The sequence below is a fragment of the Erpetoichthys calabaricus genome, chromosome 4, assembly GCF_900747795.2.
Source record: "Erpetoichthys calabaricus chromosome 4, fErpCal1.3, whole genome shotgun sequence".
NCBI classification, from domain to species: Eukaryota; Metazoa; Chordata; class Cladistia; order Polypteriformes; family Polypteridae; genus Erpetoichthys; species Erpetoichthys calabaricus.
In genome coordinates this window covers 268187628-268201596 of record NC_041397.2, presented here as the reverse complement: position 1 = coordinate 268201596, position 13969 = coordinate 268187628, and positions in this window count along the sequence as shown.

The following is a 13969-nucleotide window of genomic DNA, read 5'->3' as shown; positions in this document are numbered from 1 at the left end:
TTTGTTTTGTCTGCTTATTACAGTGTAAAAATCTGGGCAGAAGTGCAATTAATACATTCTCTCAAAAGTGAAATGGGGTGTATAGGTGAGTGTTGCTGCCTCACGCCTTCAGTGATCTGGGTTTGAATCCCAGTCCAGTAATTGTGTTCTGGTAACCGGGGGACTCTGAACTGACAGACGTGTATGGCAGTGGATGTGAAATTTGTATGAGATTGTATTGTATTGTAATTATAATTAGAACCAGGAGATGGAATAAAGTCAGAAAATTAAGGAAGGTTGTAACCATGAAGACAAAATAAATCTATTCAAGAAAACCAGGGACATGAAGCCAAAATGACTGAAAAGATAACAGAATGAGTGGGTCAGAAGCCTGAAGAGTTTCAAGTGGTCAAAACCGAAACAGAAAACGTAGGTCATAGTCGAAAACAAAAAATAGTCTGCAATCAGAAAATCAAGGACAATAGCAAAGTAGCACTATATATTTTAGTTAGTGTCACAAACGTGGGCACCCAGAAAGTGCACAATGCTGACCTTTATACTTTTGTCATGGTGATGTAATGTTTTGCACATTTCTAGTTAACCTCACCTCGCAACTGTTTAGCATCCAGACCAAACAAAATGTATAAAATGGCAGCACCCCCCAGAAAAAGGGTACGGCAGCAAAATGCATTTACATTTTAATATGAATGAAATGTGTCTAAAAAAAGTATACATTTAACCGCAGTATTCCCAAACCCCCCAAAATGATGCCTTTTTTTTAAAGGTCAAGAAGCATCTGGAGAAATTTTAAAAATAACTCACATCATGATAGGCATGTCAGGTACTGAATGTCATTTCACCTTTTAAATTACAATGTATTGTTTGAAAAAGAATACCACTTTTCGACATGTATAATGTTCATCATAAATCACAGCAGGTTAGCAATAGGCTATTTGGAGAAAGAGAGATCTGTGATGTATGTAAAGCACACCAGTGATGGCTTTGTTCTTTACAGCACTTCACAAAGAGCAAACCTGTTGTGAACGAGGACTCCCAAAGCACATAAATCCCAGTCAGTTCCAAAAACACTTCCAAAAGTGCCCACTAGAGGGGGATATCACCATCTAATCCTGCTAGTAATAAGGTCAAGCAGTGAATTTTTACAAAGTAAAAAGTTTATTTTCACAAAATACTCTTCAATAACAATGAAGCTCCAAAAAGCACAAGAAACAAAAGAATTACCAGAAACACTAAGACAATCCAATGTAAACAAATCCCAAATCAATAATCTGGAAACCTAGTCAAAAACAGAAAAATAGAAATCCAATAAATCAATGAAACATGAATAAACTCACCAACTCTCTAGCACATTCAGTGTGGGACACCCTCTGAATTCATAGGGTGGAGAGAACTTCCTGCCGGTGATTGGCGGGTGGCCCAACCTCTCGGGGGACCACCCACAAAACAACCACCCAAAAAACACATGGAACATAACACAGGCAGCCTACATACATAAACAAAATCAAAAACAAATATTACTGCACATAAACAACATACATCAAAGAACAAAAGAGACATAAAGCACGAATCTGAACTTCAGCTATGCAAGGAACCCTGGCTAAGACATGTCAAAACCATTACAGATGTCTTATAAAGCACACCAGAATATTGTGGACGATTAATCATGCCAAAAATTGCAGAAAATCCTAAGTAAAAATATAATATATGAACACAATTGATACACAATTTTACTGTGATAATAATGAAAAAGGAATCAATCAAACACTTTCTTGTATATTGTATTCCAGCACACAATGAGGAGCATTACATTTCTTTTCATGACCACATGCTAATTGTGCCAAAGCTAATTGAAGTCAAATGACCAATCAGCATCAAAAGGCGGGGCAACAGTAGGGGGTAAGAGCATTCCATTCAGAGCTGTATGTTCTCACTCAGTGTCAGGAGGCAATCTAAAATAAGGAAATACTATCTCTTACCAGTGTTTCATTATTAGAAAAAACAACAACTTCTGACTCCACTAACATGTGGTGTGCTCTCATTATCCTACTACTGCTGCTGCTCAAGACCTTCCAGGCCTAGTCTGTGACATTATTGGTGCTCATTTTATTTATTATACATCAGTGTCTGGCAATTGTTTGGCAAAGTGTACCTGAAGAAGTGAAAAAAGGAAATAAAAATGTAACATTTGGCTATCACAAAGGATGAGAATAAAAACAATATGAAGGACCCAAACTGAGTGATCACATAATGCAGAAAAATGTTTGCCTATATTTTGGATGTATAAAGTTAAAAAAAGATAACCAGCAGCACCTCAAAAATGTAACCACATTGATAACAGTAACCAGCAACATTAGAATACTTATCAGATTAATTGTCTTTTACCAACACTGGAATTACTCCATTCTCCTCTCGCTCCTCCTGTGGTTTATTGAATACTCCTTGCCCCACTTCTGGAGGCTACTACATATTTGGCACTGATAACATTTGGAAAATGCAGTATGCAAAAAAAAAAAAAAAAAAGAAATGCAGTGTGTTCCAAGCAGACTCTAATTGGTAATAAGTTTGCTTTGCATTTTGTTATGTCAAGTTCAGTAATTGAGATAAATTAAAACACAATTTGCCTTTGAATTGCATTTCTGATTGGCACAAATATTCCATGCTGTACTGAAAAGCAATGAGTCATAATAAATGATTTATTTATTATTATACTCAAAAAAAGCATGCCAAAATGAAAGTCACAACACAAACATTCACTGCATTCCATCGTGTTTTATATGCTTTTTAAAATTTTATTCAAAAAAGATAACATTACATACAATCAAGTCAAACTTAATAAAACAGAATTCAAACCACACCAGAGAGAAAGACAGGAGAGTCAACAGCAAGAGCAAATCTTTAAAAACAGCAAAGAAGGGAGAATATCCTTTTCCATTGTTATAAATGCATATTCTAAAATTTTATTAATTAGATGTTGCCATATTTTTAAAAAGTTTTGAACAGATCCTGTGATTGAGAATTTAATTTTTTCCAATTTCAAAAAGAATAAAATATCAGTTACCCTTTGACTTATAACAGGTGGGGTGGGATTCTTCCAGCTGAGCAAGGTAAGTCTACATGTTAGCTGTGTGGTCTTAGCAGTTACAATCGATTTGTTTGACCTTCTTCACTTTAAGTCCATCTGGAAGTATACCAAACACAGCTGTTAATGGATTAGGAGGGATTATGACACCAAGGCTGTCTGATAGGCATACAAAGATTTTTGTCCAGAATGATGTTAATTTGGTGCACACCCAAAACATGTGGCCCAGTGAGGCTGGAGCTCGATTGCAATGTTTGCAGGTTGAATTTTGTCCAAGATACATTTTGGACAATTAAATTAGATAAATGTGATTGATAAAAGATTTTAAATTGAATGATTGAATGCTTTGCACATATGGAGCTAGAGTGTTTTCCATGCATGGCTGTCTTCCACTCCTTTTCTGAAATGTTGATTGAAAGATCATTTCATCATTGTACCCTGGAATCTTTGAAAGGAAGGGTCTTTAATATGTTTACATTTGCTTGGCAGACGCTTTTGTCCAAAGCGACTTACAAAAGAGGTAAACACAATTGAGTAACATTGCTGTTTGTTCAGCAATTGTAATAGAACAGGTAACAAAAGCTGATTGCCACAAGTGAAAAGATGTGGTAACTAATACATTTACAATAATAGGTTACAAATGATAAAGCAATTAAACTTAATCTAACAACAAATTAAGCAACAATATAAAATATCACAGAGCAAACTTTTTTCCAATCACAGATATTCACAGAACAGATGTGTTTTCATTGGCTTCTTAAATACATCGAGGAAGTCAGCAGTTTGTTTGCAGGTGGACAGCTCACTCCACCAACTAGAAACTGCACAGGAAAAGAGTTTTGATTGAGACTTGATACCATGCAGACGTAATATCGCGGGACACTGTTCATTGGCAGACCTAAGTGGGCAAGGAGGAGTATAGGGCATCACTAGTGTTTCCATATACTCAGGTGCTGACCCATTGACTACTCTGTAGGCAAGCATCAGGGATTTGAACTTAATGTGTGCTGCCAATGTAGCATCCTTAAGAGAGGAATGACATGTGCCCATCTCGGCTAGTTAAATACAAGACGGTCCGTTGCATTCTGGACCATCTGCAATGGCTTAATAACACATGCGGATACGTCTGCCAGAAGCAAGTTTCAGTAGTCCAGGCGTGACAAGACCAAAGCCTGGACCAGAAGTTGTGCTCCATACTCTGTCAGATGAGGTCTGATCTTGTGGATGTTGTACAGCAAGAACCTACATGAACAAGAAACAGTAGAAATGTGGTCAGAAAAAAATTCAACTGCTCATCAGTCACCATCCCAAAGTTACATACTGACTTGGCAGATGTTAGCGACAGTGAGCCAGGCTCTCCAGAGATGGGGAGTTGAACAGAATGGCTGGCTGGGATCACATGATGCTTGGCTTATGCCTGCAGATGGTGGTTCATCTAGGTTGAGATATCAGAAAGACATGCAGAGACTCTAGCTGATTCTGTTTTGTCCTCCAGAGGAAATGACAAGTACACTAATAAGAAAACCCATGGGATTGGATGATGGAGCCCAGAAATGTGGTGTACAGAGAAAAAAATAGAGGACCCAGCCCCAATCCTTGGGGTACTTCTGTGCATTCTGATGTGCCCTTGACAACTCTCCAGGGCACACTGTAGGAACTGCCCGAGATATAGAACTCAAACCATCTAAGAGAAGTCCCAGTGATGTCAGGGTCAGAGAGGGTGGAAAGAAGGATGTTTTATCTCACCATATTAGAGGCAGAGGAGAGATCTAGCAGGATCAGGACCAATGACATATTAGTAGCACTAGCAAGTCGTAACTAGTCAACCACCATTAGTAGACTGGTTGGTATCAAGCAATCCATTCTGTACAAGGAAGGAAGAGACCTGATTAAAAACAACACATTCAAGTGTTTTGGAAACAAAAGAAAATAAAGAGACAGGCCTGTAATCGTTAACCTGTGATGAGTCAAGTGTCTATTTTTTTAGAAGTGGGGTTATCAGAGCATGTTTGAAGATGGTAGATAATGTGCCTGAGCTGAATGAAGTGTCAATAATGTATGTACAGGTAATTGCAGGAATGATTGAAGGGGAGATGGCTTGAAGGAGATGTGATGGGATAGGTTCAAGTGGACAGGTAATGGGGTGACTGGAGAGGAGGTCAGAAACATCAGTGGCAGAGAGTGGAGAAAGTGTGGAGAATGTTGGGTGATACTTGGCAGGAAGCATAATGGGTGGCAGCAAAGGTAAGAACTGACTGCTGATAGTAGCCACCCTATCCTGAAAAAAGATGGCAAAGTCAATAGCAAACAAGGAGGAGGAGGCAGAGGATGGTTAGGAATGGGAGTGAAAGTGGAGAACAGAGAGCATTTGTTGTTGGTAATTCTGGTCTGATAGAACCTTACTTCAGCATCAATGGTAGCAGAAGAAATGGATGTAAGAAGGATTGATACTTAGCCAGGTCTTGCTTGAGCCTTTGACTTCCTCCACTTCCTTTTGGCTGTCCTGAGGTTGGTCCATTGATTGTAGAGTGCTTTGGAAAGCGAGGGATAGGCCTGGAAGAGAGAGGACAATCATTGTCAAGACAGGAGGACTGAGTGAAGCAGAGGGTGTCTGTGCCAGTGTTGGTGTAGAGAGAGGAGAAGTAGTCAGGAGGAGGGAAAGCAGAGTATACTATAGAAAAGAAATGGATGGGAGAGAGGGAGCAGAGGTGTCAGTGGAAGGATACAGTGGGGGGGAGGAGAAGAATGAAAAAAGGGGAGCAGTAGAGAGAACTGAACAAAAAAGTGGTCAGATGTGTGTAGAGGAGTAACATTTGTGGGTGTGTAGTTGCATGAGAGGATGAGGATAAGCAGATTGCAAGCCTTATGAGTCAGTGGGTCATGGTGCTGTGTGATGCTGAAGGAGGAGAGAAGAGAAAGAAAGTCAGCAGCAGGAGGACGACTGCCCAGGTGAAAGTTCAGGTCCTTGAAAATTAGAAGAGGGATGCTGATTTCTGGGAAGGAAGAGAGCAGTCTATCCAGCTCATCAAGAAAGATCCTGAGCAAACCTGGAGAACGATAAACAACAAAATTGTTGTGTTAATTGGGAAGGAGATAGTAAAAGCATGGCATTTCAAAGTGGTGATGTTGCATACATGACCCAGAAGGGTGAATTTCCCACTCTTAGATGTAAGAATACCTATAACTCCCCCCCCCCCACTCCCCCCCCCCCCCCCCCCCCCCCCCACCAGTGGAGCAGTAGGAGTGGGAGAATTTGCAGACAGGAAAGTGTTATCAGTGTCACTGTATTCATAGGAAGTTAAATTTAAGCACAATTGTTCAAAAGATGCAAAGATATTATCTATTGTCATACATGGCTGGGGGTCAGACCCGGCCGGGACGCCTGGAGGGACCGAGAGGTGGCATATTTGTCCTCCGGGCCACGAGGGGGCAACCGCCCTGGAGCAGAAGAGGGCCACGGAAGGGGAGCAGGGAGGCTCAAGTCCGTGGAGGCCCGTATCCACCATGAACCTCATGGAGCCTGGGACTTATTTACTTCCGCCACACCCATGGAGAACGATCCTTCCAGGGTCACCCGGAGTGCTTCCAGGTGCTCTCCTGACTCTTCCACCACACCAGGATGTGACGTCAGGTAGAGCACCTGGAGCTCATCCGGGTGAGGATAAATGGGGCCGCCTCCCTCCTATCAATGAGCTGGAGTCGGGAGCAAGAGCAAGAGCAAGAGCAAGAGCAGGAGCAGGAGCAGGACAAAGCTCCTGGAGAGAGAGGACAGGTGGCCCAGGGACGAGTAGAGAGAAGGCCCAGGAGAAGGGTAACTGGGGCTAGTGGCACAGTGTGTTGTTGTGCGGGACTGTGAGTTGTGTTGTGGGAAGAAAATAAAGAAGAGATTTGTATAAAGATGTGGTCTCCGACTGGTGGTGTCCGGGCAAATATCACAATATATACAGTTCTCTAAGTGTTTTAATCCTGGATGTTTTTCAAACATTAAATACTATGTAGGTTTGAGAGGGCAGTAAAAGATGATCATCATGTAGAAGTGTGATGGATAAGAGCTTCTCTGCATTGGTTCCATATTCTAAGTAACTGATGAACATTTAAATTTGACTAGTATGGTCCTGCAATTATAACTGAGAGAAACATGTTAACATAACATTCTGAAACCCATCAATCCAATTCAGGAATGGAAAGTTCAGTTCCTGACCCAGAAGCATCACATGCAAGGCATAAAACTGTGTGTCAGTCCATTGTAGGGCCAGGCCTACATACACTGTGTAAAGTGTTCACAAAAGTTACTTTAACCTCTAAGATTCTTTTTATATTGGTGGACAAGTTAATGCTGAAAATGGCCTGTATACCTCGCAATACATACCTAAGTGACATTCACTCATCGCTCATTTGCATCACAGGGCTGAGGCTGAATAGCAAGGGTAGGAACTTTCTCCAGTCAGGACACTCGATTCCTTACCCCAGAAATACCTCCATTGTCAAACTACCTTAGTAAAAGCCAAGAGCAGCTTCAAATATGCAAGACATTTGCCAACAAAGGCTAGGAGGTTCTTCTGTCAGATTATTCTGATCACTACCTTTGAAAGAGCTCAGCAAATAACAAATCATTCAAACAAGCACACTGGGGCAGATGATATCAATAAACAAGACACGTTTCAGTGAGATAGTATTCAGACTTTCATTACTTATGTTTATTTGCAGATAAATAAGGCCATTAAATACTAAAAGTCAGAAGAAGAAAACAATTAACCTGAAAGATTCAAATCAATGTCTGTAAAAGAGAGTTTTGCTTCAGTATATCCAGGAGAGATGTAGAGATGTCCATGTTATTTAAGGATTCCATTCTTAGCAGTTTATGGGCATAGGCGGTCTAGGCCAGCATTTCTCAACCTTTATGTATTTGCGACCCGAGTTTTCATAACAGTTTTAATCGCGCCCCCTAACGTTTTTTTGAAACCCTAATAAAATGTATTCCTATATTTTTTGCTGCCGATACACTGCTACAAGTTTAAAATTTCCCTACGAATAGCAAAAATTATGCCACATATGGCAACATTCGCGCCCCCTTTTTTGGTCTAGGCAAGCATCCTCTTGTGATCAGGGTGCATTACTACAGCCCCATGTGGAGATTCCTATCTTTATTTTGTTTAGAAATATTTGTTCAGACTGGACCAGAAAACAAAGAAATATTTATGTTGTGCATCTCAGTAGCGCATGCATTGTCTGCACTATGGACAGCACAATCTGTTGCCCAGAAATGGCCCTGGGCAACGTGACATTTTTTAAACAATACAGACCGATGAACACTTGGACTCAAAGCGAATATCCAATGATATTGTTTCACAATTTTTTCACATACTAGCAATGTTCAGTCTTAATGTTTCATGACCTACACAGTCCAAAAATAACACAAGCAACAACAAACAACAACAATGATGATGACGCCAATAATTATATAATCCTCAAACTGTAACAAGAAGAGACAGACATGGTGAAATGAAATTAAATGATCAAAATGGCAACAAGACTGTAGCTCTTCAGTGAATTGCTAAAAGCTGATTTAACCCAAACAGTGATCATCTCCCAAATAGACATACATTAAAACTTGTGTTAAAACTACAAATATTGTCCTCTGTTGCTCACCACTATTTATAAGATTCCCTCTGGGCTCTGAGAAGTTGTACATTTTTTTTGGAAAGGTATTTATTTATTTTGTGAAATTGCACCCTTCAAGAGTGTATTTTTTAAGATAATCTTGAAAACAGATGTTGCTATACCTCAACATTCTCAAATTGTGAATTCAAGATCCTTAATATCTTGCTGTCCCCAGTCCTATCTTCAGGTCTCAATGTACAGGTCTGGCAGTGATGATTCCTCTCAAAGCATAGGGAGTGGCGGGATGCCATTTACAACTTTACCTAAGGAAGCAAAAATCCTAGAACTGGTTCTGCTTATTAGTTTAACTAAGGTGTTCCTTAAAAGTATGCACCTTCATGGCGCAACCTTGGTCCACTTCTTCAGTGGAGCCCATTTTAGGTGGCAATGCACTTTCGTCCTTGAAAAGCATGATGGTTTGGTGCAGGTTTAGATCTGCCTACACCCCCTCTCTCTGATACCAATTCTGCATTCTCATTTTTTATATTAAAAGCTAATTGTACTCCCACCATTTTAAAAGCCATATGTCAACTGCCTCACCCAAAAGCTGTATAATGTCTGCATCATGCCAACAGAGGAGCTTTAGTTTATACCTTGGCTTGATGGCTATTTTTATATCAGTCAGAACAGGTTGACTGGGAATGTACCCTTTGTCTTGCTCTTCTGTCAATTTGAAGTTATTTGAAGCTAATTATGGCATAAGCATATGCACACTGGTTAGTTTAACAGAGGTTAAACCTAAGCACTCCAATAGATAGTAATACTTCTTCCTAACACTTGATTTACATTTATATATCCTTACCATAATTCTTGCCTCATTTGCATTTCAGAATTCAACACTCTGTTCTCTGTTCTTCCCATCAATTTGTTCAGCTAATGGTTCAAAAGAAGAGACCTAAAGAATCCATTTTCTTAAATTTGGTTCACAATGTCTTCTAAAATGTTTACTTCTCGCACTAGTCCTTCAAGTACTTGTCTTTATTCACAGTTCAGCCTCTGCAGCTTCTGCCTGCCCCCTGCTGACAGCATGATGTCATTGTCTGCCTGTCAGCTAATTGTCATGAGCCTCTGTTCGCTTTTTTCTTGCTAAACTCCTGTTTAAACACATGCAATTAATTAAAAGTGATGCTAGTTTTCTTTTATCAAGTTAAGTCAAGTCAAGTTGTGGAGCATGCACTCATACACTGCTTTGCCGCACCCACTACACAACGAAACAACTTGGGATCCCGGTTTGCAACTCCCCAGGCAGACACGTGGGAGCGCCACACACCCCTTTCCAGCAACCTCATGACCCCCATGCTCTCCCAATCCGTCTACTGACTTCATAGGAAGAGTCATCAGAGACACAAATGTCACTGCCAAGGTAAGTAAACTTCTCAACAAGGTCAACACTCTCTCCGCAAACAGACACACTGCTGATGGCTGTGCCCAAGAGGTCATTAAAGGCCTGGATCTTGGCTTTATTCCAGGACACTCGCAAGCCCAGACACTCAGACTCCTCGCTCAGTATCTCAAGCACCCCGATCAGAGCCTCCATTGACTCTGCGAAGATCACAGCATCATCAGCAAAGTCAAGATCTGTGAACCTTTCTTCACCAACAGATGCCCCACAGCCGCTGGACCCCATTACCTTACCCAACACCCAGTCCATACAAGTATTGAACAGAGTAGGAGCAAGAACACAATTCTGAAGAACTCCAGAATCAACTGGGAAAAATGCAGAGGTCCTGCCTCCACTCTGCACAGCACTCACAGTACCAGTGTACAGGCCATTCATGATATCCAGCAGCTTCGAGGGGATCCCGCGAATCCTCAGGATGTCCCACAGGGAAGCTCAATCAATGAGTTGAACAATTTGTGAAAATCGGCAAAGGTTGCAAAGAAACTCTGCCGATATTTACGTTTGCGCTCCATGAGAACCCTCAGTGCCAGGATGCGGTCGATGGCAGACTTCTTAGGCATAAAACCAGACTATTCTGGTCGCTGGTAGGTGAGTAAGTGATCATGGATCTTATTAAGGACGACCCTAGCAAGGACCTTACCTGGCACCGAGAGCAGTGTTATCCCCCTTTAGCTTCTGCAATCCAGGTGATCACCCTTCCCTTTCCAGATAGGGACGACAAGTCTCGTTTTCCAGTCAGTTGGGATGATGCCAGTGTCCCAAATGGAAGCAAAGATTGCTTGCAATGCCAGGAGGTCAGCCTTACCACCAGCCTGGAGAAGTTCACCCCAGACACCACAGATCCCTGCAGCCTTTCTCCCCCTCAGCTGGTTCACCCCCTGTGCAATCTCAGTGAGATTGGGGGTGGTTCACAGCTAATTGGAGGATCAGCCTCAAGAACCGTGGACCCAGAGATATCCAACATCCTAGCCGGAGGATCAGCTTTGAACAACTGCTCAAAGTAGCCAGCCCAGCGGGTCACAACTGCAGTGTCATTCGTAAGGACCGTTCCATCGGCCCCCTTTCTGCGACTGTCCGAGGAACAGACTTGGATGTGCGTAATGCTTCAATTCCTCTGTAAGCAGGACGTGGGTTGCTAGACCATAGATGGTGTGTCACTTGCTCACAGATTCCTCTAACAACTGCCTCTTTATCTGCCCTCACAGCCGTCCTTCTCAGTTCTTTTATGAATTCTATAATAAAGCTATAATCTTGGTCACACAGTTCATTCACTTAAAAGCTATATCTTATCTAAATTATTCTAAAATAAAACACACAAATTAAATATTATGAGTCTTTTAATATTTAATAAACTGAAAAGCTTACATTTCATCTCCCATTACACATACGCAGGGTCTGGTATGGAATGGCCAATTAACCTAACCTGCATGACTTTGGTGATGTGGGAGGAAGCCTCAGTTAACAAAATGCAAGTGCAGATTATTCAAAGATATGATAAATCAAAGGATGCCATTTTCCAGACTGTACTGTATGTGAGTGTCAGTATGGCTGCTGTAAAATGTTCTGAAATGTGAGGCTTAACTATAAGAATGAAAAGGTGCAATTACAGATGGAATAAAATTTAATACAGTGGAACACTAAGTTTTGGATACCCTTGCTTAAAATATCCGTTACTGTGAACAGTTAAGTGAGCAGAATATGAACTGATCACCAAAAGACATCAAGTTAAAGATGACATGTTTCTTTAATATGTTAAGCAAAATTTCATTTTTATTTTCATCATTCACAGGCACAAAATGTTAAAATAATGAAAAGGGCCTGAAGCAAAAGTTTGGGAACCTGACATGGTCAGTTCTTAGTGGGCCACTTTGGCAAGTATCACAGCTTGTAAATGCTCAAGAGTATTTCAGTTCTTACTTGGGGTATTTTCGATCCACTCGTCCTTGCAAAAGGTTTCTAATTCTGCAAGATTCCTGGGCCATCTTGTGTGCACTGCTTTTTTCAGATTTATCTACAAATTTTCAATGATGTTTAGGTCGGGGGACTGTGAGGGCCATGGCAAAACCGTTAGCTTGCACCTCATGAGGTTATCCATTGTAGATTTTGAGGTGTGTTTCGGATCATTATCTTGTTCTAGTACCCATCCTCTTTTTAACTTCAACTTTTTTTTTTACAGATGGTGTGATAGTTGCTTCCAAAATTTGCTAGTATTTATTTGAATCCATTCTTCCCTCTACTAATGACATGTTCCCTATGCCATTGGCTGCAACACAAGCCAAAAGCCTGATTGATCCACCCTTGCTTAAGAGTTGGAGACGTGTTCTTATGCTGGAATACAACACCTATTTTTTCAAAATATACCTTTGCACATTGTGGCCAACAAGTTCTATTTTGACCTATCAACTCACAGGACTTGTTTCCAAAATGCATCAGGCTTGTTTAGATGTTCATTTGCAAACTTCAAGTGCTGAATTTTGTGGCTGGGATGCTGGAAAGGTTTTCTTCTGCTGACTCTACCCTGAAGGTCATACTGTATTTGTTCAGTTGTCACTACATAGTAGAACAGTGCACTACCACACCAGTCTACTAAATCTTCCTTGAGGTGTTTTGTAGTCAAATGGGGGGGGGGGGTTATTTTCCCATTTAGCAGTTCCTTCAGGACTTCAGGACTTTCAGGAATGTTTTCTTGGTCTTCCAGACCTCAACTTGACTTCTATCATTCTTGTTAACTGCCATTTCTTAATAACATTACGAACTGAGCAAACATCTACCTGAAAACACTTTACTATCTTCTTGTAGCCTTCTTCTGCTTTGCGAACATCAGTTATTTTATTTTTCAGAGTGCTAGGCAGCAGCTTAGAGGAGCCCATTGCTGTTGATTGATGGGACAATAGTTGAGGAGTCAGAGGGTTTACACAGCTTTGCACCTTGCATCACCTGGGGTGTCCTAATGATGACTGTGAACAAGCCAAAGCCCTGACAAGCTATGAAGGTCTGAGACCTTGGGAAACATTATCTGAGAGCTCAAATAAATTGGGGTGCCCAAACTTTTGCATGGTACTCCTTTTCTTTATATATATATATATATATATATATATATATATATATATATATATATATATATATATATATATATATATGTATGTATGTAATTTTTCATTTAATGTTGGAGCCTCTTTTTGTGGAACCTGATTCAGCTGCACCATTTGCAGTTTTTGGTCCATGGTAAAAAATTTACGTTGTGCCCCCTTCCCTTGATGGACTGATCATGTGATTATTTTGCTTAATAGTTAATCCAACCCTGCTCACCATAACTGCACTGCCAGAACTGGAAATGGCAGGCCACTAGGGCACTAGGGTTAATGCAGGACCAGGAGATGAAGAAATATATTTGGTCAAAACAAACCAAAAATTTCAGACCCCAAAAATGAGTGCCAAAAATAAAAGTGAAAAAAGTAATAGACAAAGTATTAACTCACTAAATATGGGGGTCTCTTAATCACAAATCCAAAGTGCCTGAATGCTGTTAATAGTGTGCTGATATCTTAATGGAGAACTCCACCCAAAAATAATATTTTTAATATGCTCTTTGTCCCATGCAGTTTGTGGAAAAAAGTTGATAATATAATAGAACCCAATAGTGAACAATGCTCTACAATGGCAAGGAGTGTAAAGGACAGGACTCTTAACCAATGAATGAAAGGGAGAGGTAGATCTTCAATTCAAAAGTGCAGCATTATGGGAATGTATTTCTTGTTTGTGATGTACAGTAACTTTTCAAGAATACGTATTTAACATAGCAAAAAACTGTATGTGTTTTGCACATT